This window comes from Lolium rigidum, chromosome 1 (assembly GCF_022539505.1).
Source record: "Lolium rigidum isolate FL_2022 chromosome 1, APGP_CSIRO_Lrig_0.1, whole genome shotgun sequence".
NCBI classification, from domain to species: Eukaryota; Viridiplantae; Streptophyta; class Magnoliopsida; order Poales; family Poaceae; genus Lolium; species Lolium rigidum.
In genome coordinates, this window is record NC_061508.1 from 341,390,248 (window position 1) to 341,415,598 (window position 25,351).

General features: G+C 43.6%; 1 pseudogene; it reads left to right on the forward strand.

Moving 5' to 3' along the window:
- The window catches only part of LOC124664018, an 84,725-nt pseudogene that overhangs the window by 32,837 nt on the left and 26,537 nt on the right, over window positions 1–25,351 (forward strand).

Here is a 25,351-nt window from a genome sequence, read left to right on the forward strand (position 1 = left end):
GGGACGGCCTCCACCCATTTAGTGAAATAATCTGTAATGGCCAAAATCCACATATGGCCTTTGCTCGATGGAGGATTGATTTTCCCGATCATATCCATGCCCCAACTCGAAATGGCCAAGGCTTGATGATGGGGTTCATTGCTGATGCGGGTACCGTCTGAATTTTCCCAAACTTCTGACATGCTTGACACCCTTTATAGTACTTAAAACAATCTTCAAGCATGGTGGGCCAATAAAACCCAGATCGCCTGATCAACCATTTCATCTTATGAGCCGATTGGTGAGTTCCACAAGCGCCTTCGTGTACCTCATGTAAGAGTCGATTTGACTCGGCTGGTCCCAGACATCTGAGAAGTAACCCTTCCAAAGTCCTGTAGAACTTGTCATCTCCAATAAGAACATACTTCATGGCCTTGTACCTTATCCGTTTAGGTGCCCCCCGAGCCGAATCTTTCAAGTAATTGAAGATATCGGCTCTCCAGTCATCCGATTCTAGGAACTGTACCTGAACATCGGCTCCACCTGCGACGTCCTTGTAGCCTGACGCCATCTGTGCGAGATCGTTTGCCTCGGTATTTTGCGACCTCGGGATCCAATTGAAGTTTATGTACCTAAATTGTGCTATCAGCTCACGGCATTGCATCCATAATGGGAAGAGCGACTCGCTCTCACATTTGTATTCCTCCGTGAGTTGGGAAATCACCAATTTTGAGTCTCCAAAAAGTTCCACTGCCTCTGCCCCGGCTTCCAGAAGCAACTCCATTCCCTTGCGTATTGCTTCATACTCAGCGACATTGTTGGTGCAAGGGGTAGGTAGTCTAATGGAGAAGGAATATGTTGCCCCCCGGGGCAACACGAGTAGAATGCCGATGCCGCAACCATCATCACAAGCCGATCCATCGAAAAACATGGCCCATGCACGCACAGACAGTGCTGCTATGTCAGTGTTGATTCGTTCAGCAATAAGATCGGCCAACGCCTGTCCCTTGACTGCTTTCGCAGGCTGATACCGGAGATCAAATTCCGATAATGCAAACATCCACTTGCCGAGTCGGCCTTTCAATACAGGAGCCGACAACATATGTTTGATGACATCTGATTTGCATATGATGACAATTTCCGCTGACAGGAAGATGTGACGAAGCTTGGTGCAGGTAAAAAATAGGCAGAGACACAACTTCTCGATCTCAGGGTACCTAGTCTCTGCATCCAACATCCTTCTGCTGAGGTAGAAAGCGACTCTCTCCAGACCATCATAAATTTGCACCACCACTGAGGCGATGGAAGTGTCAGCTACTGACAAGTAAATATAGAATGGTCTATCTTGCTGGGGCGGAACCAACACAGGTGGCTTCGTTAAATACTCTTTAATCTCGTCAAACGCTCGCTGTTGCTCGCCCTCGACGAAACTCCTCATCAGATTTAATTTTTACCAATCCCATGAACGGCTCGATTCGTCCTGACAGATTGGAAATGAACCTTCTGACGAAGTTGATTTTGCCGATGAGACACTGGAGTTCCTTCTTCGTGGTAGGTGGCTTCATTGTTCGCACTGCCTCCTGACTTTTCAGGCCGATCTCAATTCCGCGTTCATGAACCAAGAAACCCAGGAATTGACTGGCCGTTACACCAAAAGCACATTTCTTTGGATTCATTCTTAGCCCGAATTTCTAGTTCGGTCCAGGATGCGTCGCAAATCCTCCAAGTGTCCTTCTACTGAAACAGACTTGACTACCACGTCATCAATGTAAATCTCCACCAACTTGCCGATCAGATCATGAAAGATGTAATTCATGGCTCTTTGGTATGTTGCGCCGGCATTTTTCAGTCCAAATGTCATGACTACATATTCAAACAAACCCACTGATCCTGGTACTCTGAATGCAGTCTTGTGTATATCTTCTGGAGCCATAAAAATTTGGTTGTAACCGGCATTGCCATCCATGAAACTTAAGACCTTATGACCAGCAGCTGCATTGATCAATGTTTCTGCTACCGGCATTGGATACTCATCCTTTGGAGTGGCTTGATACGTCTCCAACGTATCGATAATTTCTTATGTTCCATGCTACTTTATTGATGATATCTACATGTTTTATGCACGCTTTATGTCATATTCGTGCATTTTCTGGAACTAACCTATTAACAAGATGCCGAAGTGCCAGTTCCTGTTTTCTGCTGTTTTTGGTTTCAGAAATCCTAGTAACGAAATATTCTCGGAATTGGACGAAATCACCGCCGAGGTTCCTATTTTTCCACGAAGCTTCCAGAACACCCGGGAAGGACCGGAGGGGGCCACAGGCCCACCAGACCAAAGGCCGGCACGGCCTGGGGGTGGCCCGCGCCCCCTATGGTGTCGCCGCCTCGTCAGCCCTCCTGCGCCGCCTCTTCGCCTATATAAAGCCCCTGCATCGAAAACCCTTACGGAGAGAGCCACGGTACGCGAAACCTTCCAGAGCCGCCACCATCGCGAAGCCAAGATCTGGGGGACAGGAGTCTCTGTTCCGGCACCCTGCCGGACGGGGAAGTGCCCCCGGAAGGCTCCTCCATCGACACCGCTGCCATCTCCACCCCCATCTTCATCACCGCTGCTGCTCCCATGAAGGGGGAGTAGTTCTCCATCGAGGCTCGGGGCTGTACCGGTAGCTATGTGGTTAATCTCTCTCCTATGTACTTCAATACAATGATCTCATGAGCTGCTTTACATGATTGAGATTCATATGAGTTTTGTATCACTACTATCTATGTGCTACTCTAGCAAAGTTATTAAAGTAGTTCTATTCCTCCTGCACGTGTGTAAAGGTGACAAGTGTGTGCACCGTGTTAGTACTTGGTTTATGCTATGATCATGATCTCTTGTAGATTGCGAAGTTAACTATTGCTATGATAATATTGATGTGATCTATTCCTCCTACATATGCATGAAGGTGACAGTGTGCATGCTATGCTAGTACTTGGTTTAGTCTTTTGATCTATCTTACACTAAAGGTTACTAAAATATGAGCATTATTGTGGAGCTTGTTAACTCCGGCATTGAGGGTTCGTGTAATCCTACGCAATGTGTTCATCATCCAACAAAAGTGTAGAGTATGCATTTATCTATTCTGTTATGTGATCAATGTTGAGAGTGTCCACTAGTGAAAGTCTAATCCCTAGGCCTTGTTCCTAAATACTGCTATCGCTGCTTGTTTACTGTTTTACTGCGTTACTACTGCTGAGTTACTACTGCTTGTTTACTTCCTACAATATTACTACCATCAACTGCATGCCAGTAAGCTATTTTCTGGCGCCGTACTACTGCTCATATTCATTCATACCACTTGTATTTCACTATCTCTTCGCCGAACTAGTGCACCTATTAGGTGTGTTGGGGACACAAGAGACTTCTTGCTTTGTGGTTGCAGGGTTGCATGAGAGGGATATCTTTGACCTCTTCCTCCCCGAGTTCGATAAACCTTGGGTAATCCACTTAAGGGAAACTTGCTGCTGTTCTACAAACCTCTCGCTCTTGGAGGCCCAACACCGTCTACAAGAATAGAAGCACCCGTAGACATCAAGCACTTTTCTGGCGCCGTTGCCGGGGAGGGAAGGTAAACGGCACTCACACATTGGCAAGCCCGGCAACTAAGCACTTTTCCTCCCTCGTCAACTACGCGCCAAGCACTTTTCTCGGCGCCGTTGCCGGGGAGGAAAGGTAAAAGGCACTCATACTCCGGTTCCAGGTAACAGTACTTTTCCGGCGCCATTGTGTGTGTGCTCGAAGCTATTTCCTTTAGACTCTGCAATTGCGACATTTGGTTTCTTGTTTACACTAGTTAGGCATAATGGACAACAATGAGCTACTTATTCTATTTCCTGATTTAAGACATGGATGGTTTGATGCGAAAATTAAAAAACCCATGGAACATATTAATATGAATGCTTTGAACACTATTGTTGCTAATGCTATGGAAAATTCTAAGCTTGGGGAAGCTGGCTTTGATGAGCATGATATTTTTAGTCCCCCAAGCATTGAGGAGAAAATTTACTTTGATGATACTTTGCCTCCCATTTATGATGATTATAATGATAGTAGTCTTTTGTTACCACCTGTTATGGAGGATAAATTTGATTATGATTACAATATACCTCCTACATTTGATAGCTACTTTGTTGAATTTGCTCCCACTACAACTAACAAAATTGATTATGCCTATGTGGAGAGTAATAATTTTATGCATGAGACTCATGATAAGAATGCTTTATGTGATAGTTATATTGTTGAGTTTGCTCATGTTGCTACTGAAAGTTATTATGAGAGAGGAAAATATGGTTGTAGAAATTTTCATGTTACTAAAATGCCTCTCTATGTGCTGAAATTTTTGAAACTACACTTGTTTTATCTTCCTATGCTTGTTACTTTGCTCTTCATGAACTTGTTTATTTACAAGATTCCTATGCATAGGAAGCATGTTAGACTTAAATGTGTTTTGAATTTGCCTCTTGATGCTCTCTTTTGCTTCAAATACTATTTCTTGCGAGTGCATCATTAAAACTGCTGAGCCCATCTTAATGGCTATAAAGAAAGAACTTCTTGGGAGATAACCCATGTGTTTTTTTTTACTACAGTACTTTGTTTTATATTTGAGTCTTGGAAGTTGTTTACTACTGTAGCAACCTCTCCTTATCATGTTTTTGTGCCAAGTAAAGTTTCTATGTCAAAGTTGATGTTATATTTGGGATCGCTGCGCAGAAACAGCATTGCTGTCTGTCACGAATCTGGGCACAGTTCTCTGTAGAAAATTCGAAAAAATCTGCCAATTTACGAGCGTGATCCTCAGATATGTACGCAACTTTCATTAGTTTTGAGTTTTTCCATTTGAGCAAGTCTGGTGCCAGCTTTAAATTCGTCTTTACGGACTATTCTGTTTTTGACAGATTCTGCCTTTTATTTCGCATTGCCGCTTTTGTTAAGTTGAATGAGTTTCTTTGTTCCATTAACTTTCAGAAGTTTTGTGCAATGTCCAGAAGTGTTAAGAATGATTGTGTCACCTCTGAACATGTGAATTTTTGATTATGCACTAACCCTCTAATGAGTTTGCTTGAAGTTTGGTGTGAAGGAAGTTTTCAAGGGTCAAGAGAGGAGGATGATATACTACGATCAAGAAGAATGAAAAGTCTAAGCTTGGGGATGCCCCGATGGTTCATCCCTGCATATTTCAAGAAGACTCAAGCATCTAAGCTTGGGGATGCCCAAGGCATCCCCTTCTTCATCGACAAAGTATCAGGTTCCTTCTCTTGAAACTATATTTTTATTCGGTCACATCTTATGTACTTTACTTGGAGCGTCTGTGTGCTTTTATTTTTGTTTTTGTTTTGTTATCTTAGTTCTCTGAATAAGTTCATCCTTGTGTGGGAGAGAGACACGCTCCGCTGGTTCGTATGAACACATGTGTTCTTAGCTCATAATATTCATGGCGAAGTTTCCTCTTCGTTAAATTGTTATATGGTTGGAATTGAAAAATGCTATATGTAGTAATTGGTAAAATGTCTTGGATAATAAGATACTTGGCAATTGTTGTGCTCATGTTTAAGCTCTTGCATCATATACTTTGCACCCATTAATGAAGAAATACATAGAGCATGCTAAAATTTGTTTTGCATAATTGGTCTCTCTAAGGTCTAGATAATTTCTAGTATTGAGTTTGAACAACAAGGAAGACGGTGTAGAGTCTTATAATGTTTACAATATGTCTTTTATGTGAGTTTTGCTGCACCGGTTCATCCTTGTGTTTGTTTCAAATAAACCTTGCTAGCCTAAACCTTGTATCGAGAGGGAATACTTCTCATGCATCCAAATCCTTGAGCCAACCACTATGCCATTTGTGTCCACCATACCTACCTACTACATGGTATTTCTCCGCCATTCCAAAGTAAATTGCTTGAGTGCTACCTTTAAACAATTCAAAATTTATCACCTCTTATTTGTGTCAATGTTTTATAGCTCATGAGGAAGTATGTGGTGTTTATCTTTCAATCTTGTTGGGCAACTTTCACCAATGGACTAGTGGCTTCATCCGCTTATCCAATAACTTTGCAAAAAGAGCTGGCAATGGGATTCCCGAGTCCCAAATTAATTAACAAAAATAGATACTCCTCCATGGTATGTGATTGTTGGACGGCACCCGAAGGATTCGGTTAGCCATGGCTTGAGAAAGCAAAGGTGGGGAGGAGTGTCATCTAAATAAAACTAAAATAAAAAGGCACTCCTTCATGGTATGAGATTGTTGGCAGGCACCCGAGGATTCGGTTAGCCATGGTTTGTGAAAGAAAGGTTGGAAGGAGTGCCACCCAAAAATAAAATAAAATGGGAGCCGCTCTTTGAAGGTTTGTCTGGCAAGGTAGTTAGAGTACCCATTACCATTCGTTGACAACAACAAACACCTCTCAAAACTTTATTTTTATGCTCTCTATATGTTTTCAAATCAAAGCTCTAGCACAAATATAGCAATCGATGCTTTCCTCTTTGAAGGACCATTCTTTTACTTTTATTGTTGAGTCAGTTTACCTATCTCCCTCCACCTAAGAAGCAAACACTTGTGTGAACTGTGCATTGATTCCTACATACTTGCATATTGCACTTGTTATATTACTTTATGTTGACAATATCCATGAGATATACATGTTATAAGTTGAAAGCAACCGCTGAAACTTAATCTTCCTATGTGTTGCTTCAATACCTTTACTTTGATTTATTGCTTTATGAGTTAACTCTTATGCAAGACTTATTGATGCTTGTCTTGAAGTACTATTCATGAAAAGTCTTTGCTTTATGATTCATTTGTTTACTCATGTCATTACCATTGTTTTGATCGCTGCATTCATTACATATGTTTACAATAGTATGATCAAGGTTATGATGGCATGTCACTTAAGAAATTATCTTTGTTATCGTTTTACCTGCTCGGGACGAGCAGAACTAAGCTTGGGGATGCCGATACGTCTCCAACGTATCGATAATTTCTTATGTTCCATGCTACTTTATTGATGATATCTACATGTTTTATGCACGCTTTATGTCATATTCGTGCATTTTCCGGAACTAACCTATTAACAAGATGCCGAAGTGCCGGTTCTCGTTTTCTGCTGTTTTTGGTTTCGAAATCCTAGTAACGAAATATTCTCGGAATTGGACGAAATCACCGCCGAGGTTCCTATTTTTCCACGAAGCTTCCGAACACCCGGGAAGGACCGGAGGGGGCCACAGGCCCACCGGACCATAGGCCGGCGCGGCTCGGGGGTGGCCCGCGCCCCTATGGTGTCGCCGCCTCGTCGGCCCTCCTCGCGCCGCCTCTTCGCCTATATAAAGCCCCTGCATCGAAAACCCTTACGGAGAGAGCCACGGTACGCGAAACCTTCCAGAGCCGCCACCATCGCGAAGCCAAGATCTGGGGGACAGGAGTCTCTGTTCCGGCACCCTGCCGGACGGGGAAGTGCCCCCGGAAGGCTCCTCCATCGACACCGCTGCCATCTCCACCGCCATCTTCATCACCGCTGCTGCTCCCATGAAGGGGGAGTAGTTCTCCATCGAGGCTCGGGGCTGTACCGGTAGCTATGTGGTTAATCTCTCTCCTATGTACTTCAATACAATGATCTCATGAGCTGCTTTACATGATTGAGATTCATATGAGTTTTGTATCACTACTATCTATGTGCTACTCTAGCAAAGTTATTAAAGTAGTTCTATTCCTCCTGCACGTGTGTAAAGGTGACAGTGTGTGCACCGTGTTAGTACTTGGTTTATGCTATGATCATGATCTCTTGTAGATTGCGAAGTTAACTATTGCTATGATAATATTGATGTGATCTATTCCTCCTACATATGCATGAAGGTGACAAGTGTGCATGCTATGCTAGTACTTGGTTTAGTCTTTTGATCTATCTTACACTAAAGGTTACTAAAATATGAGCATTATTGTGGAGCTTGTTAACTCCGGCATTGAGGGTTCGTGTAATCCTACGCAATGTGTTCATCATCCAACAAAAGTGTAGAGTATGCATTTATCTATTCTGTTATGTGATCAATGTTGAGAGTGTCCACTAGTGAAAGTCTAATCCCTAGGCCTTGTTCCTAAATATCGCTATCGTCTGCTTGTTTACTTGTTTTACTGCGTTACTACCGCTCGAGTTACTACCGCTTGTTTACTTCCTACAATATTACTACCATCAACCGCATGCCGATAAGCTATTTTCTCGGCGCCGTACTACCGCTCATATTCATTCATACCACTTGTATTTCACTATCTCTTCGCCGAACTAGTGCACCTATTAGGTGTGTTGGGGACACAAGAGACTTCTTGCTTTGTGGTTGCAGTGGTTGCATGAGAGGGATATCTTTGACCTCTTCCTCCCTGAGTTCGATAAACCTTGGGTAATCCACTTAAGGGAAACTTGCTGCTGTTCTACAAACCTCTGCTCTTGGAGGCCCAACACTGTCTACAAGAATAGAAGCACCCGTAGACATCATGGCTCTATTGAGATCCCGAAAATCTATGGCAACGCGCCATCGGCCGTCCTTTTTCTCTACAGGTACGATGCTAGAAATCCACTCAGCATACCTGCATGGCCTGATGAACCCGGCGTTCAACATTTTCTCGATATCTTTCTTGACTTCTTCTAAAATTTCGGCCTTCATCTGTCGTGCTCGCTGCTGGAACGGTCGAAATCCTTTCTTAAGAGGGAGTCGATGCTCAATGATACTCCTGTCTAACCCAGGCATCTCTGTGTAATCCCAGGCAAAGCAATCTGGGTATTCTTTCAACAAAGCTATCATCAGCCCCCTCAGATGTGGATCTAACTTTTTGCTGATAAATGTTGGTCGTGGCTTATCCCCAGGACCAATGTCAATCTCTTCTAGCTCATCAGCCGATGTAAATCCATATCCTAGCTTTCTGTCGCCTGCTAGATCGATGCTGAACACAGGCAAAATGTATGGTGAGGATAATTTGGGCCGATTGCTGGAATCGGCCCCCTTTTTGATTGCATTGCTCAATGAAGGTTCACAACTTATTTGAGCCTCCCTACTACGACTACGTGACATGCTTGAGGTGAGATCATTGCTTTTTATTTTTTGGGGCCGATCGCAGGGATCGGCCTTGCCACGTACGTCCATTGACTTTTCTCTTGCTACTCTGTCAGGCCGGTGGATAAGACCAGCCTCACCCCGTTTTTTGTAGCTTCGATATGCTCACAGCCGTCCAAACTGATTCCAGAGATCAGCTCTTGGTCTTCTGCGTCCCAAATGTTCATGCCAGCTATTGAGATCTCCATCAAGTCGTCTGCATGAACGACCTCCACTTCATCTCCATCCCACTGTATCAGGCATTGGTGCATTGTGGATGGAATGCAGCAGTTGGCGTGAATCCAATCCCTCCCTAGCAGGACATCATAGGTGCTTTTGCTGTCGACGATGAAGAATGATGTAGGGATGGTTTTTCGGCCTACGATTAGATCCACGTTCGTAACGCTTTGCGTTTCGATGCTTAGCGATTGAAGTCGCTTAGTGTGACGTTAGTTTTGATCGGATCTGCGTTAGAGCGTCCCAAACGCCGTAGCATGGAGTATGGCATTATATTGATCTGCCGCTCCCGTGTCAACCAACATCTTGCCGACAGGCTGCCCGTTGATATAACCTTTTAGGTACAGGGCCTTCAAATGTTTGTAGCTCTTCTCTCGTGGATTTTCAAAGATAACTGGTCGTGGGCCGCAGTCAAACTGTGCTACCGGCACTTCTTCGGTTCTTGGAGCACAAAACTCTGACGGAAGTATGAACACCATATTTGTACCAGCCGATGCCTTCGCATCGAATTTTATTTGTTTGGGGCGCCATTCTTTCTTCTGTGGACGAGTCTCCGCCTCCAAAGTTTGCTGAATTTTCACGGCCAGATCGGGCCGCGCTTTCCTCAACGTGTGCAGGTATTACGCCTCGGCTTCCTCCAAGCTACGTAGCAGCTGAACCCTACGCTTTTGGGAGTGACTGAGTCCATCAGGGCACCACCTTGGCCGGTGGTATCTATCTTCTTCTTCATCTTCTGACTCCTCGAAATCTTCCACTCGAGGTGACTCAGTTCGTCTGTTCTGAGATGGGAGAGGCCCTAGACGCTTGAACACAGAAACCTCACCTGTGTCCTCTTTCTGCTGTCTACATTCTGGGCAGTTGTCGATTGTAGGCAATCGGCTCATTCCTGAATCCCAGCAGTGCTTAAAGAAAGGACAATCCCAGTGTATGTCCATGTCTTCGTGCTCTCTTGCCCTTAGCGCGGTGCTCATATCCTTCGTCGTCTCTATCATACCGATGACATTTTCCGCTGTTTACATCAGACCGACGATATCTTTCGTCATCTATGTCGTACCGTCGGTGTCGGTCGTATTGACGCTCATATTTGTTAAGGAGATGCGCGGAGAGCGGTCGCTGATACCGCACGTTTCTCACGTGTTCCTCGGTGATGTACCGTCTGTCATCATATCGGGGCCGGTCGCGTGGGCCGGCCTCCTCCTTTTCCTTGCCACGGGAGTGACCAATTTCTTCTTTATCCCTGCCATGGTGGTGTACAGGCCCTGCCATGTTAACATCGAATGAGAAATCTAGCTGCCGCCTCGTGGAGTAATTGAGTTCCACCATGTTGACGCCAGGAAACGGTTGCGTGTCCACTTTCATGGCAAACTGACCAAGGATCAAACGGCCTTGTTCTATCGCTGTTTGGATCTGCCGACGCAACTCTTTGCAGTCATTGGTGATATGGGTGAACGAGTGATGCCACTTGCAGTACGGTCTCCCGTTCATTTCTTGCGCCGTAGGGATTTTATGGCCTTCGGGTAACTTTAGCTATTTTTCCTTAAGCAATAAATCGAATATCTGCTCAGCTTTACTTATATCGAAGTCAAACCCTTTTGCAGGCCCTTGTTGCTTCACCCATTTGCAGGACACGGGAGCCGCCCCCCCGAGCCCATTCAGCTACGGCTACTTCGTGATCTTCTGCAGAGTCCCCAACTTCTTCTGTCTCGACCAAGCCTATCAGGCGTTTGAACTTGTCTTGGTACAATTCTGGGTGGCGCTGCTCATACAATGTTAATTTCTGGACCATGTGCGCCAGTGAATTGTATTCCACTTGGAAAGCCAGATCCTTGATCGGCGTTGCGAGGCCCAATGCTGCCAAATCGACTGCTTCTTTCTCAGTTAAACGAGCCAAATAACATCGGTCCTTGACAGTCCTGAAACGCTGAATGTATTCCGACACCGTTTCTCCCCGCTTCTGCCGCACTTGCGCCAGATCGGCAATGCCAACCTCGGTAGCTTCTGAGTGATATTGAACATGAAACTGCTCTTCCAGTTGCTTCCACGTCCAGACTGAATCTGGTGGCAACGAGGTGTACCACCCAAAAGCTGGTCCTGTGAGGGATTGCGCAAAAAACCTTACACATAACGGGTCTGATGCTGAAATCATGCCCAACTATGCCAAATATCGGCTCACGTGCTCGATTGAGCTAGACCCTTCTGATCCATTGAACTTTGAAAACTCAGGGAGCCGATACTTGGGCGGCAGCGGAATCAAATCATATTCGTTGGGGTACGGCTTGGAATAGCCGACTGTTCTCCTCTTTGGCAGGATGCCGAACTGGTCTCTCAAGATTGTACTCGATTTGTTCCACGGTATGAGCTGCGGGGGCTGAGCTTTCATGACTCGTTCCGGTGGCATATTTAGCTAGCCACGCTCGTTTATCGGCGTCCGCTCCGGAGATCCCTCTCGCTGCAATCCGGTTCGTGCGTGCCAAGTTATTGCGGTCCGGCACGTATGTGCACACGTATCCATGTGGGATTTCTTTAGGCGGCTCATACAGGAATTGGCAATCGCCGGGATCGCCTCCAACCTTGTAGACGACGTATGCCGGTGAACCCCGTGGCTCCGGAGCTGCAAGCGTGAATGGCAGTCGCGGTCCGGTCCGGAACGGTATTTCTCCCTGGTGAGTTCCTAGGGCAGGCCCCGACGGAGAGTACTCGATGCTTCATGATTTCCTGAACCACGCGAACCGCAATGCGCTCGAAAGCGTTCACCAGGCTCTCAGAATGACGGTGTAGAGAATGAGCCACCATGTAATTAACTTCCTGGCGCAGAGCTCTGGTACGTTCCTCTGAAGGGACCGACAGATCTACTTCATCGAGAACGCCTTCGGGTGAGAACCCTTTCCACCTAATGCCATGTTTACGGGTCCTCTCGAAAGAGCCGATGAGATCGGCTTCGAAGACAGCTTTAATATCATCATATTTTTTCTTGTGCTCCTCAGGCAGATCTGCGTACGTGATTGGTTCGTCCGCCATCTCAGCTGCAGATGTTGACGCAGTTGCTGTAGAAGGTCCCACCGGGCGTGCCAGAATGTGTTGCCTGCCAAAACTCACCGGCGAGCAGCGACGAGCAACACGAAGAGCCGGGAGGCTCCCAGAACTGCTGATGGGCCCTGGTCCCTCGGGCGACGGCCCGCAAAGTCCGGCACACGTCCTGGCTATTGCGAGGGCGTGCCACCTGACCTATACTTGGTCAGGAAGGTGATGGATTGCTTCAATTAGTTTCCTGCATGGCAGACACGTAAACATTAAATCTGATCCTCGATCGGCTCTCAGGTTACCCTGTGAATCGGCTCAAAGAGTCGATTGACCCATGGTTCGTATTGGATCTACGATAACATGGGGTCCTGCTTTATCAATACCAAGTCAAGTCGATCTACGATAGTCTATGGCTTTCACCGCATAATTGGAACGTCCTACGCGTAGTTGAGCCTGGCAGATACGAAAGATAACAGAAAACTAGTCCTAGAAGAGGCCTAAAAACCAACACAGAGTCAATTCCCGGAACACCCCCTCTTGGATCGGCAACCATATCTTACGCATTACTGGATCGTTCAACTCGTTTGCAAGGCCTAACCATGCGGATATCAAACTAATCCTTGGAGAACAAGGAACGACCATAACAGATCAGATCTACTAAATAAAGACCAAGCAAAACGCTGCCCTTACACCTAAAATAGGTGCAAAGGCAGCTAGATGTTTAGGAGCAACATAACTAAACAAACATATTAGAAAAGTGTCGATGTTTAGCCCCAACACATTGATACGTCCAAAACGTATCTACTTTCCCGAACACTTTTGCTATTGTTTTGCCTCTAATTTGTGTATTTTGGATACAACTAACACGGACTAACGCTGTTTTCAGCAGAATTGCTCTGGTGTCTCGTTTTTGTGCGTAAATCCAACTTTCGGGAAAAACCTCGGAATTTATACGAAGGACCTATTTTCCCGGAAGACTCACGGAGCCGGAAGGGCAAGTCGGTGGAGGCCCGAGGGCCCCACACCCTAGGGCGGCGTGGCCCGGGAGGGGGCGCGCGGCCCTAGTGTGTGGCCCCTCGGCAGGCCTCCAACGCCCTCCTTCGGACTACTTATCGCCCTCGACCTAAAAACGCACGGGGAGAAGTCGAAGTCGCCAGAAACCCTCCAGAGAGCCGCCACATCGCGAAACTCCATCTCGGGAGCCAGAAGTCTCCGTTCTGGCACTCCGCCGGGACAGGGAATTGGAGGAGATCTTCACCGCCATCACCACCAACGCCTCTCCATCGACCAGCCATGTTTCCCCCATCCATGTGTGAGTAATTCCCCCGCTGTAGGCTGAAGGGGATGGTAGGGATTGGATGAGATTGGTCATGTAATAGTCATAAGATTGTTAGGGCATAGTGCCTAGTATCCGTAGATGTCACTTTTATGATATTGTTGCAACTTGTTATACTTAATGCTTGTCACTAGGGCCCGAGTGCCATGATCTCAGATCTGAACATGTTATTGATTCATGAAGATATTCGTTGTTTATGATCTTACCTGCAAGTTGTATACACACGTTGCTGTCCGGAACCAATGGCCCCGAAGTGACAGAAATCGGGACAACCGGATGGAATGGTAGTGATGTGAGGATCACATGTGTTCACGGAGTGTTAATGCTTTGCTCCGGTACTCTATTAAAAGGAGTACCTTAATTTCCAGTAGTTTCCCTAGAGGCCCGGCTGCCACCGGCTGGTAGGACAAAAGATGTTGTGCAAGTTTCTCATTGCGAGCACGTACGACTATATATGGAACACATGCCTATTGATTGATTAGTACTTGGATACCGTTTTATTATTATCTGCAAATGCCCCTACTTTGATTGTTATATGAGTTTCTCTCATCCATGCAACGCCCGTTAATCCGTCCCTGTGCCTACAGTATTTTAATCCTGCTGTTTACTATAATCACTACCGCTGTCTTTATTTCACCGCTGCTGTTATTTCATTATTCCTACTGCTATGAAACTGTTACTACTGATAAACTATTGCGAGCAAGTCTGTTTCCAGGTGCAGCTGAATTGACAACTCCGCTGTGTCGAATCAATAAATTGGGTAATACTTCCCTCGAAGACTGTTGCGATCCCCTATACTTGTGGGTCATCACACATCTATGATAACAATATTACTCGCCATCAACAAAGCTTCAGTACGAGCAACACAAAAAACAACGAATAAACTGATACTGCATAGATCGCAAGATGCGATCTGGGCAGCATGACGCTTACCCGGAAGAAACCCTCGAAACAAGGGGTGGCGATGCGCCTAGATTGTGTTTGTTGTGAACGTGAACGTCCTCCTTTCTCAATAACCCTAGGTACATATTTATATTCCGTAGACTTTCTATCTTTGGAATAAACCTAACTGTGTACGAACTAAACTCTATCTCTTAATTCTAAACTGAAACGTGATCTACCATAATGTACAGATATGCGGGCAATCTAGCCCAAACTCTCGCACAAGGCCGATTCAGAAACACTTTATGTGCATATCCTCTAAGCCCATCTTAATCACGGCCCATCTCCCAATTTGGCTAAAATCTGGCGATAACAGATTCACATACAGGGAGTCACTTTCCAAGTTTGGAAATTATACAGTGCATTTATGGAAGGCATTAGAATATTCTAGAACCTTCCGGAAGAAATCACCATGGAAGGTGGAGTCCTGGAAGGACTCCACCAACCCTAACCAGCCAACCAAGAGGGAAGGTGGAGTACATGGTGGACTCCACCAGCTTGGCCGACCAAGGGAGAAGGAAAGGGAGGAATCCCACTTCCCATAGGTTTCACCCAAAAGGTAGTTTTTGGAGTTGGACTTCAACATGGTTTTGGGGCAACCCTAGGAGGTTCCACCTATATAAAGAGAGGGAGAGGGGAGGGGGCCGGACACACCAATTGAGCCGCACCACCAAGGGCACCCAAGGCCAGCACCCAAGTGCCCCTTCTCCCCAAACCCTAGCCACTCCCATCCTCCCTATTCTCCCGCGGTGCTTAGGCGAAGCGCTGCTGGAGATCTCCACCACCACTGTCACCACGCCGTCGTGCTGGCGGGATTCCGAGGAGGATCTACTACATCCGATGCCCACTGGACGGGGGGAAGGACGTCGTCATCAACACCGTACGTGTGACCGAGTGCGGATGTGCTGCCCGACTGTGGCACCATCAAGATCTTCTATGTTCTTTTGAAAGCGGCAAGTGATCGACTACATCCACCACGAGATTTATCTCGTTAACACTTAGCGATCTTCGAGGGTATGTTGATCTTCACCTCATTACTACCATCTACTAGATTAGATCTTGGCTTGTTATTCGTTCTTGCGGTAGGAAATTTTTTGTTTTCTATGCTACGAATCCCTACAAAGGGGGGGGGGTGGGCCCCCAGGCACCCCACCGACCTAAATCTTCCTCCTATTTATACATCTTCTCGGGAAAATCCTGGATACCCAAGCATCCATCGACGAAAAGTTCCATCGCTGCCACCATCGCAGAACCCATCTTGGGGGTTCTGATGCTCTTCCCGGCACCCTGCCAGAGGGGGAAATCATCGCCGGTGACATCTACATCGCCATGCCCGCCTCCGAAGTGATGCGTGAGTAGTTCATCCCTAGACTATGGATCCATAGCAGTAGCTAGATGGTTGTCTTCTCCACTTTGTGCTTTATGTATAGATCTTGTGAGCTGCCCTACATGATCAAGATCATCTTTATGTGATCCTACATGTTGTGTTTGCTGGGATCCAATAAATATTGTATACTATGTTGAGATTGATTTTACATTCATGTAATATGTTATTTGTGATCTTGCATGCTCTCCGTTGCTAGTAGAAACTCTGGCGAAGTGGACACTTGTGACTCCAAGAGGGGGTATTTATGCTCGATAGTAGGTTCATGCCTCTAGTTTTCTGGGAGAGTGACAATAACTTCTAAGATTGTAGATGTGTTGTTGTTACTAGGGAATAAACAACAATGTTTTATCCAAGGGTAATTCTATTGTTTACTTTACACACATTGCTTAATGCGATAATCTATTGCTTGCAACTTAATACTGAAAGGTGTTGGGAGGATAACCGGAAGGTGGATTATTAGTCATAGATGCAGTTGGATTACGGTCTATGTATTATGTTGTAATGCCCAATCAAATCTCATAGTAATCATTTTGTCATGTATGGTCGATATTCTGTCAATTTCTCAGCTGTAATTTGTTCACCCAGCATGCTATTTATCATTATGGAGAGACACCTCTAGTGAACTATGGACTCCGGTCCTGTTTCTTTTACATTGATAAATTCATCTACTCCAATCTTGTTCTGTTTTACTTTCTGCAAACATCTCTTTCCACTCGATACGTCTAATCCTTTGTGTTATGCAAACCAGTGAGATTGACAACCTCACTGCAAGTTGGGGCGAAGTAATTTGGTTATGTTGTGTAGGTTCCACGTTGTTGCTGACGCCGGTAGTGCGCCCTGCCACTAGTCAGCTAGCAACACCTTCAGAAGCCACGCCTTTCTCCTACTGGTCGATTAAACCTTGGTTTTGTGTTGAGGGAAAACTTGCTACTGTGCTCATCACACATTCCTCTTGGGGTTTCCCAACCGCTTCCACAACAACGCTCAGCAAGATTGTCTGGCGCCATCACCGAAACACCATCACTAGCTAGGGATGCAATGATGATAAATGATTTCGGTTTTTTCCGTTGGGATGCTCGTGAGAAGGTCTAATAACTTGACTACTCTTGACTTTTCTCTTGGCTGTAAATTATGAGTTAGATTTTTTCTCAATCCTCAAAACTATTGTAGCCAGCACATCTGACTTAATCTGATTTGGTTGTTAATTTGAAAGAAAAATAATTCAAATATTTTTTATATTGTTACCGGAATGTTCACACTCTTAACTTGTTGGTTGTGTTACATTGTTCAAGTTCGCAAGATTCTTTAAACTAGACTCTACATTTCATTAGTTTCGTTGATTTTCAATATGTATAAGTTGTGCGCCAAACTGACATGAGATTGCATCAAAGATGTTATTAGTCAGCGCAGTTGTAATTCATTGCATTTCCGTGATAGAAAGAGATAAGTCTAACCTTGCTTACAATTGTAAGTGTTTTTTGCACTAATTATCCAATTTAGTAGAAGATATAGAAAATTTGTCAGAATGACCACCTCCCCCCTCCCCCTCCCCCAATTTGTTACAACTCTAGAAAAAATTGAAGCATTGAAAATAGCTTCACAAATGAGTCACACATGTCGTTTGTCTGCACTTGCTACTTGAGACGCCCAATAAAATAAACAAACGACTTGCTTGGCAGCGCAATTGACATCATATCTTCTGAAAGACATCTCTATTTGTTTTACAACATAATCACAAGTGTTTTCAACGTTCCGTTGTTAATGTACAAGAGCTATAACTCTATTGGCTATTTTCAAGCTTCCTTACAAAGATTTTTCTTTTTCTTTTGGGAGGGTAATAAGAAAACGTATGTATTACTAGCTATCTTATTTAATTACAAGGATACACATGTATGATCATCTCGACACAAGACCTTCAAATGACTCACAGCGTCAATTTAGACATAAGATTGTTTTAGAGAAGTTCAAAAAGTGCAAAAGTATCATTGAAAATTCATGCGGGAAGTGTTGAGTGGATTGAGATGAGACGATATATGCTAGATATAAATCATCACCGAGCGCCTTGCAGCTAGTTGAACGGTCCACATGATTCTCGAATTTGGAGATGCAAAAAAGAAAATAATCTAAAAAGATGCTTCCAGAGACTGCTCGGTGGGAACGGACTTCGCCACCGCCTTCAGGTTTCTGTTCGCATCCGGAGAGGCGGTCGTTTCGGTGCAGGATTGACGTAACCGACCGGTCTCTCTTCCATCTATAATAAGTACCGCACCCGATCGACTCCCTCAACTCAATCCACCTGCAGCCGACCCCGATCAAGAAAGTCTTTGCAATCCCCCGTCAGGGTATGTGTCCTCGCGATCTTCTCCGCAATCTAATCGATTCTCGCTTCGCAACATCTTGAGTTCCGTTGACTCGTGTTGATCGCTGCATGCATGTTCTGCAATTTGTCTGAAACCCGATAGATTAAAGTTTTCTTTTCCATCGCCGTGATCGAGTTATATCTTCGTGATCTATTATTGGTGTAGATTTCAGTGGAACACTTGTTTGGTGCCGTGATAGGTGTGGTTTGATTTGTTAATTAGTGCTGAACCGTTTATACGTCAGAGGATACATGTACTGCGATCTAAATATCCTTTTTCCTCCAATGCTGCTGCCTGCGTTGATGGATTATTAGTTGCTGGCTAGGTTTGATCTATTAACGTTGAACCATCTACCATTCTACCGTAATCATATTGCAATCTGTAGAGTCTACTCGGTCAGTCAACATGCTAACACGATATGTATTACCCTGTAATCCAAACAAGAGGAAATCCAACGAGATTAATTATCACGTCCTAGTCGCATGTTCTGATTGATGATGTACATGGTTCATATTGCTCCGTACGTGGTCCCCGTTTGATATCAGATTTACTGCTTGCGTTAGAGATTTAGATTGGACTTCCATGGTTTTGTTCATCTACTTCTCATAAACTGCTTGTCATGGTATAACACGATGTCTCACCCAGCTCGGTTTCCAACTATACAGATGCAGATCTTTGTGAAGACCCTCACCGGCAAGACCATCACTCTTGAGGTTGAGTCCTCCGACACCATTGACAATGTCAAGGCGAAGATCCAGGATAAAGAGGGCATCCCGCCGGACCAGCAGCGACTGATATTCGCCGGCAAGCAGCTCGAGGACGGTCGCACCCTTGCAGATTACAACATTCAGAAGGAGTCCACCCTCCACCTGGTGCTCCGCCTCCGTGGTGGCCAGTGATCTTCCTGGTAGAGCTGTCCGTTGAAGTCGTCGTCTAGTTATGTGCGTGTTGTGTCGTGTGTTTGTCAGTCACACAGTTCGTGGAAACATCTGCTGCTTCCCTATAGCAGCGTGGTCTCTATTGCATTTTAAGTAAAACTGAATCTTATTCTGTGATTGCATGGCTAGTTATCCATTCGTCTGACCACCCGGCCGTGGCTGCCAACCCACGCCTTCATTGGTTTCACTAGATTTAGATGTGCGCCTTGGCGCACGATCCCGTAAAATTTACACCGATTTGCATTTTGTATAACGATAATAAAAATCAGGTGGGAAGATGACAACGTGTTTTTAGGTATTACAAAACAAATGCGGCACAATAAAGCACACCACATCATGAACTGAGTAGCTAACTCTTATATACAATCATGAACATTTTGAGAAGGGAGCAGGAGATCAAAAGAATTCCATTTCTATGGTGAAAGGAAGAAAATATAAGGTAAAGCTTTGGACAGACCCTATTCTACAATTATGCTTGTGAGTGTTTATCCACAAGCAGTGTCACAAGATGCTGCCTACCGACCACAAATGCAGGGATCCACTACACCAAGAGTCCCAAGGTTTGCTCGTGGCCTGTTCATCAGAATTTGACTCCGTGAGACCCTGCGCTAAGATACATAAGACTAAAATCAATAGCTTGCGTATATGTAATATGCAGTACTCTCGTTCCAACACAGGCATGAGAGTCGTCAATGATGAGAAACAATCAACCAGGATAATGTGGGTAGCAAAAGGTTCTTTGTTTCCTCTCTTGGAATAAATCTGATCTGGCACACATCTGAGAGTACGGAAAAAGAGGGGGCATTACTAAAATCATATCTACTGCATCTAATAGCTAGGTTCAATTAAGTAAGTTATTTGGTTCATGATAAGTCCAGATAAAACACCAAACTCAGATTGAGTTTGTGTTAAGAAAAACAAAGAAAAAAGGAATAGAAAACACATATCTTTGTACTCGACTATATATTAAAACGAAAAAGAAAGAAAAGGCAAAGGTTCGAATATTTGCAAAGTTATGCCTTTTGGTTCTCCCAACACCATCTGAACTGTAGTAGCATTACTTGTTGATCTGGAAATAGCTTTTCAGATGCCATCAGCTCCGTCAGCAATGTGCTTTTCTTGTGCTGGAATCAAGCCAGACATATGCAGTGATTTAATACACCCTCCAAAACAACAAACGTGGCACTGTTATTTAACACATAAAAGTTTTAACCGAAATAACTCAAAATATGGCTAATGTTATCTTTGTTATCCGAATCATGTGCAGCAATTAGTCATTCAGACTCTGTTCCCATACAGACCAGTGAGATAACACCAGCAGTGTCTGGATCGAATCTGCGATGGCAAGTGCAGGTACCGCAACCATCCATCCGGCCAACGGTCACGCCAACCTGCAGATTAGGCCATATCCCTCCACAATAGATTTGTGTGATATGTCCAACTACAACCCTGGATCTCTCTCTCAACCTCATGTTAGTTTACTATATGAATTTATTGGTAATTTTCTATTACTTCCTATGATTGTTTTGTAGAAATGAGGGATATTCCTGTTCAATTTCAGGTATGCCATTCGCTTGACAGTATCATTCGACTCTGAATACCATGGGGTTGATCTAATACATGAGACTGATACAATTGAATGACTGCTATTTGTTGTTCTTCTACTGTAGGGTTCTACCATTTCACACATAATCATATATTTACTTAAATCTATGGAAATATGTAGTGACTCTTATGAACAGACTTGCATTCTATCTACAATTCAGGATTACCGTGGTACTGTTTCCCTAGAGGGCGTGCTTGGTTAAAAAAATATTTGATTGAAACTGGGGGCATGCTTACTGTTGGATGAACATATAGCCAGACATGGAAACATCCATACCTTTAGGTATGTGATACTATACCTCATTATAAAAATATGTACTTCCTTATTTTGAAGGGTTACTTTTTATTCCTTTAGTTCGCTGATATATTGCAAATTACAGAGATGCCTCAAGGTATTACTGTTTAGCACTTGAATGTGAAGCCTAACTACACCTTGATTTTTCATTTGTGTCCTATTGCATTGAGAATACAGTACTCTGAATTCTGCCCCCTGGATGTTCAAGGTTGAAGACAAATAAGGGCACCGATGTGTTTTTGGTTTGAACATAGATGCTATCATTTCATCGTATGTCTATACTGCAAGAGAAACTGATGTTCAGTTTGCAAACTTACTGTAATATCCCAGGTATTGGGGTTACAACAATAGAGGAAACAGATGTGTGCATTGCATTCATGCATAGAAAATCTGGGGAATTTTCGCGCTTTAAAGTAAAACAGATCACGATGAGTCGAAGTTTCACTTGACCTTGGTGGAATTGAAGTAGCTCATCAAGTCAAGCGCTATAAACCTCAATGTGACTTTGCTAAATCCTTGTTTTGGGTAGTAATGATTTGATCTAAGGAGTTAGATCAAATGGAACAAAAACAACACAATAACACATTAATCAAGGATCAATTGCTTGATCTTATAAAAGATCATAATATGGTAATCCTTGCCATAACATATGAACATCTATTCAACTACAAATTAAGAAACCATCCTTGACTTATCTTTTCCATCTCTTGAACTAATCCTTGATCCTACCATGAACCTCATGGTATCCATTTTACTTCATTCTTGGAAACATGACAAGGAGATCAACTTTAGAAGTATATATTCTTCTCTATTCCATATTATGGTACATCAAATCTAAAGAGGAGAGAGTCCTATTTTATTTAGGGAAGCAATGACAAACCTTGAGGCTAATATTGAATATAAATATCCATATGATCACAACATTATCTTCAAGAGGAACCCTAGAGTATTATTCAAGCCTTCCCAAATGAAAGAGACCATTTATTCTAAACCTAGCTTTACCTATTAATGAACAAAGGACAACCTTTGAACTAAAGTATTGGGTTGTAAACCATTTCCCTTGGAATGGTGAGATAACCTAATATCACATGGAATAAGACCATATCCATGAATTGATAAAGTAAGGAGGTGATTAACTCAATCAAGATAGCCAAGTGGAGTCTTAGACTTAATACTTATTGAGATATTGTGAGTACACCCTAAACCCTTGAATAAACCATTCCTATGAGAGAGAGCTCAAGCTAAGGTGTTATACTCAAGAAAGTTAAGCCCAACACTTGAATGTGAGGGAGAGAACTATCCATATACCAGATGAGTATATCATCACTGATTAAGTAGAACCCTAACATAATATCTCAGGCATTCTCCTGGGATATAAACTTAAGAGGCAACCATAGTAGTTCCATTCAAGAAGATAAATTAGAAGTGCTATACTTAGTTGATCAAGACAATACTTAATCTTGGGAGTGAGAAACCTAATTCTTGAGAGATAACTTAGGAAGCCAAACCTTGATCATTATAAATTGAGGGATGATCATAAACTCTAAGAACTTGAGGTAGAGATTTTAAGAACAAGTTGATCATGTTTAATACATGATCATGCTCCTGAGGTATGTAAGGATAAGTTAAATCCTAATAGGATAAGTAGATATCATTCACCACATAAAATCATAGGGAGGTAACTAATAAGCAACCCTAGGCTTACATCCCAACCTTAATTGTGAATCACTTGATGATCATAAGTAGAATCCTACCACATCTATATTCCATTTATTCCTCAATTAAAGAACCTAAGAAAGCCTTAGAGTCAAACTCTATACCTTATATGGTGAGAAACCATTCATCCATATAACCAAAGTTAACTATAAAAAGAACCATAACCACTTTAGTTACTTTAAATGATAAATTGAGGATATTAATAAAAGTAAATTGGTAGAAGATAAAACCAATTATCAAGTCCTTAGTAACTAAAGGAGAACATCAACTATTAAGCAAGTAACCACCTTATCATGGATAGGGGAGACTAAACCCTAGTTGGTGCATCATTTGGGTGATCACAACTAAAACCTAAGCCACAATTAAGTTCCAAACTATGTGCCATTAGGTAAATATAATTAGAAGCCTAGAATTGCACTCTATTTAAATCCTATAATTAAACCCATGTGTGGTGATTAACCACTTAGATAAACCACTTATTCTTGTAACCAAGACCAAACCATGATGAGAGTAGTACCTACTCTAGGTATTTAAAGAAGTTACTAAATTATAATAATAGACAAATGACAACATTTTCAAATGAGAGATCAAGTCCTTAGAAATAATTAGGCACATGAAATCATGCCATTAAATCACTTTCTTAATAGAAATCCATCAATAATTATTAATTTAAAGTTGTTTCTTGCAAGGTAACAAAAACTTAACTATCAATAGGTACTTAGAAGGGCCTATTAAAAAATAGTTGGACCACCCTAAATTGATATTGGAAATTATGACTATATAGATGCCCATTTCCAAACTCTAATAACACTTAATAAACAAGGGTGTGATTACACATATAAAATATATTTTTAAGATCTTATATGAAGTTAATTATTATATTTATAAACTCCAAAAGAATCCCCACATTTAAAATCCTGCAAAACAGATTTGAATTAAAACGAGAATTCAAAACAGGAAATACAAAACGAGAAAATGAATAAAAGAAAGGAAGAGAAAATGGGCTCACCTAACTTACCTGGCTCACCTGGCCGCCACAGCCCACCACCGCAGCCCAGCAAGCGGCCCACGAAGACAGCCCAAGCCGCAGCCCAGAAGCAGCCTGGCCAACATACCCCTTCGCCTCATATCCACGCGAAGTGGACGAAGAGATCTTCGTCTCCGTCTTCTTCGACACGGGCATGCTCGACAGCACGACGCCGACAGAGCTCCACCTCCCGGCCGCCGATGTGGACTCTGCGACCATCGACGACCACCGGAGAAGTATAAATACCGCGAAGAAACCTAGCCCCGTTTCCTTTTCCTCCGTTTCAATTCCGAAAGAAACCAAACCCTAGCTACCCCGGACTCCGGTCATCACCGCCGTTCGGAGCCTCCCCAAGCCAAGCCATGGCCACCATCGTGACCAACGTGCTCTTCTTGCTCAGCCCACCGAAGGAATTAAGCCGAAGCGTCCTGCAGCGTCCTCACCGAGCTCGCCCTTTCCGTCGGCCGGAGCCATTGATTCCGGCGACTGAGAGCTTCCCCGACCATGCTATCACCTCCTTCGTAATCACGGTGAGCCACTGGTTCGCTAGAGCTCCCCAGCTTCCTCTATCGAGCTCCATAGATCGCCCGCACCATCGATCCCGGTCCGCCGCCGCTCGGCCTTGCCGTCGGCAAGGTTCCGGCGACCATTAGGGGGCGGCTCCACCACTCGTTGGTTCAGCGCAGCGCCCCGGTTCGAACCAGCACGCGCGGGCATCCGCGGGAGCCCTCTTGCGTCGCCGCTGTTCTCCACTGCCGCCGGCGGTGAGCTCCCGTGCTGAGTCACTGATTTTGACTCGGTCAATGCCGCGTGGCAGCTGACAAGGCCAGGACCCCACCAGTCATTGACTGTGGGTGTATTCTGGCCGGGTAGCTCTAGTTTTTCTTTCGTTTTAATTTAAATTCAATAATTACTGCAACTTTGCAAATTTATACAAAACCCATTACAACTCAGAAAAATACAAATGAGATATCAAAATGATCCTAAAAACAAGATCTATCCAATAAAAATATAATATGAAATTTTTATTTTTAATAAAAATTTAACTGATTTAAACTTAATAATTAAGCCTTTTCTTTTATTCTTAAATGAATTAAAATTCCATAATTAGGAAAACTTTTCAAAAATAAATAAAAACCAGTAAGTAAATAAAGAAAGCATGAAAACTAATTTTATTTATTTGTTATCTTATTAAATCCTTAATAGAGAAATTTTAAACCACGATTAATAATTATCTTAATTATTAAATTCCTCTAAAATAATAAAATGCCAAATCCAATATTATTTTTATTTCAAAGTTATTAATAACTTCAACTTATTAATAAAGTTATTACCTTAATAACTATATGGTAGATTAGGAAACCCTAATTACATGTTGAATACAGAT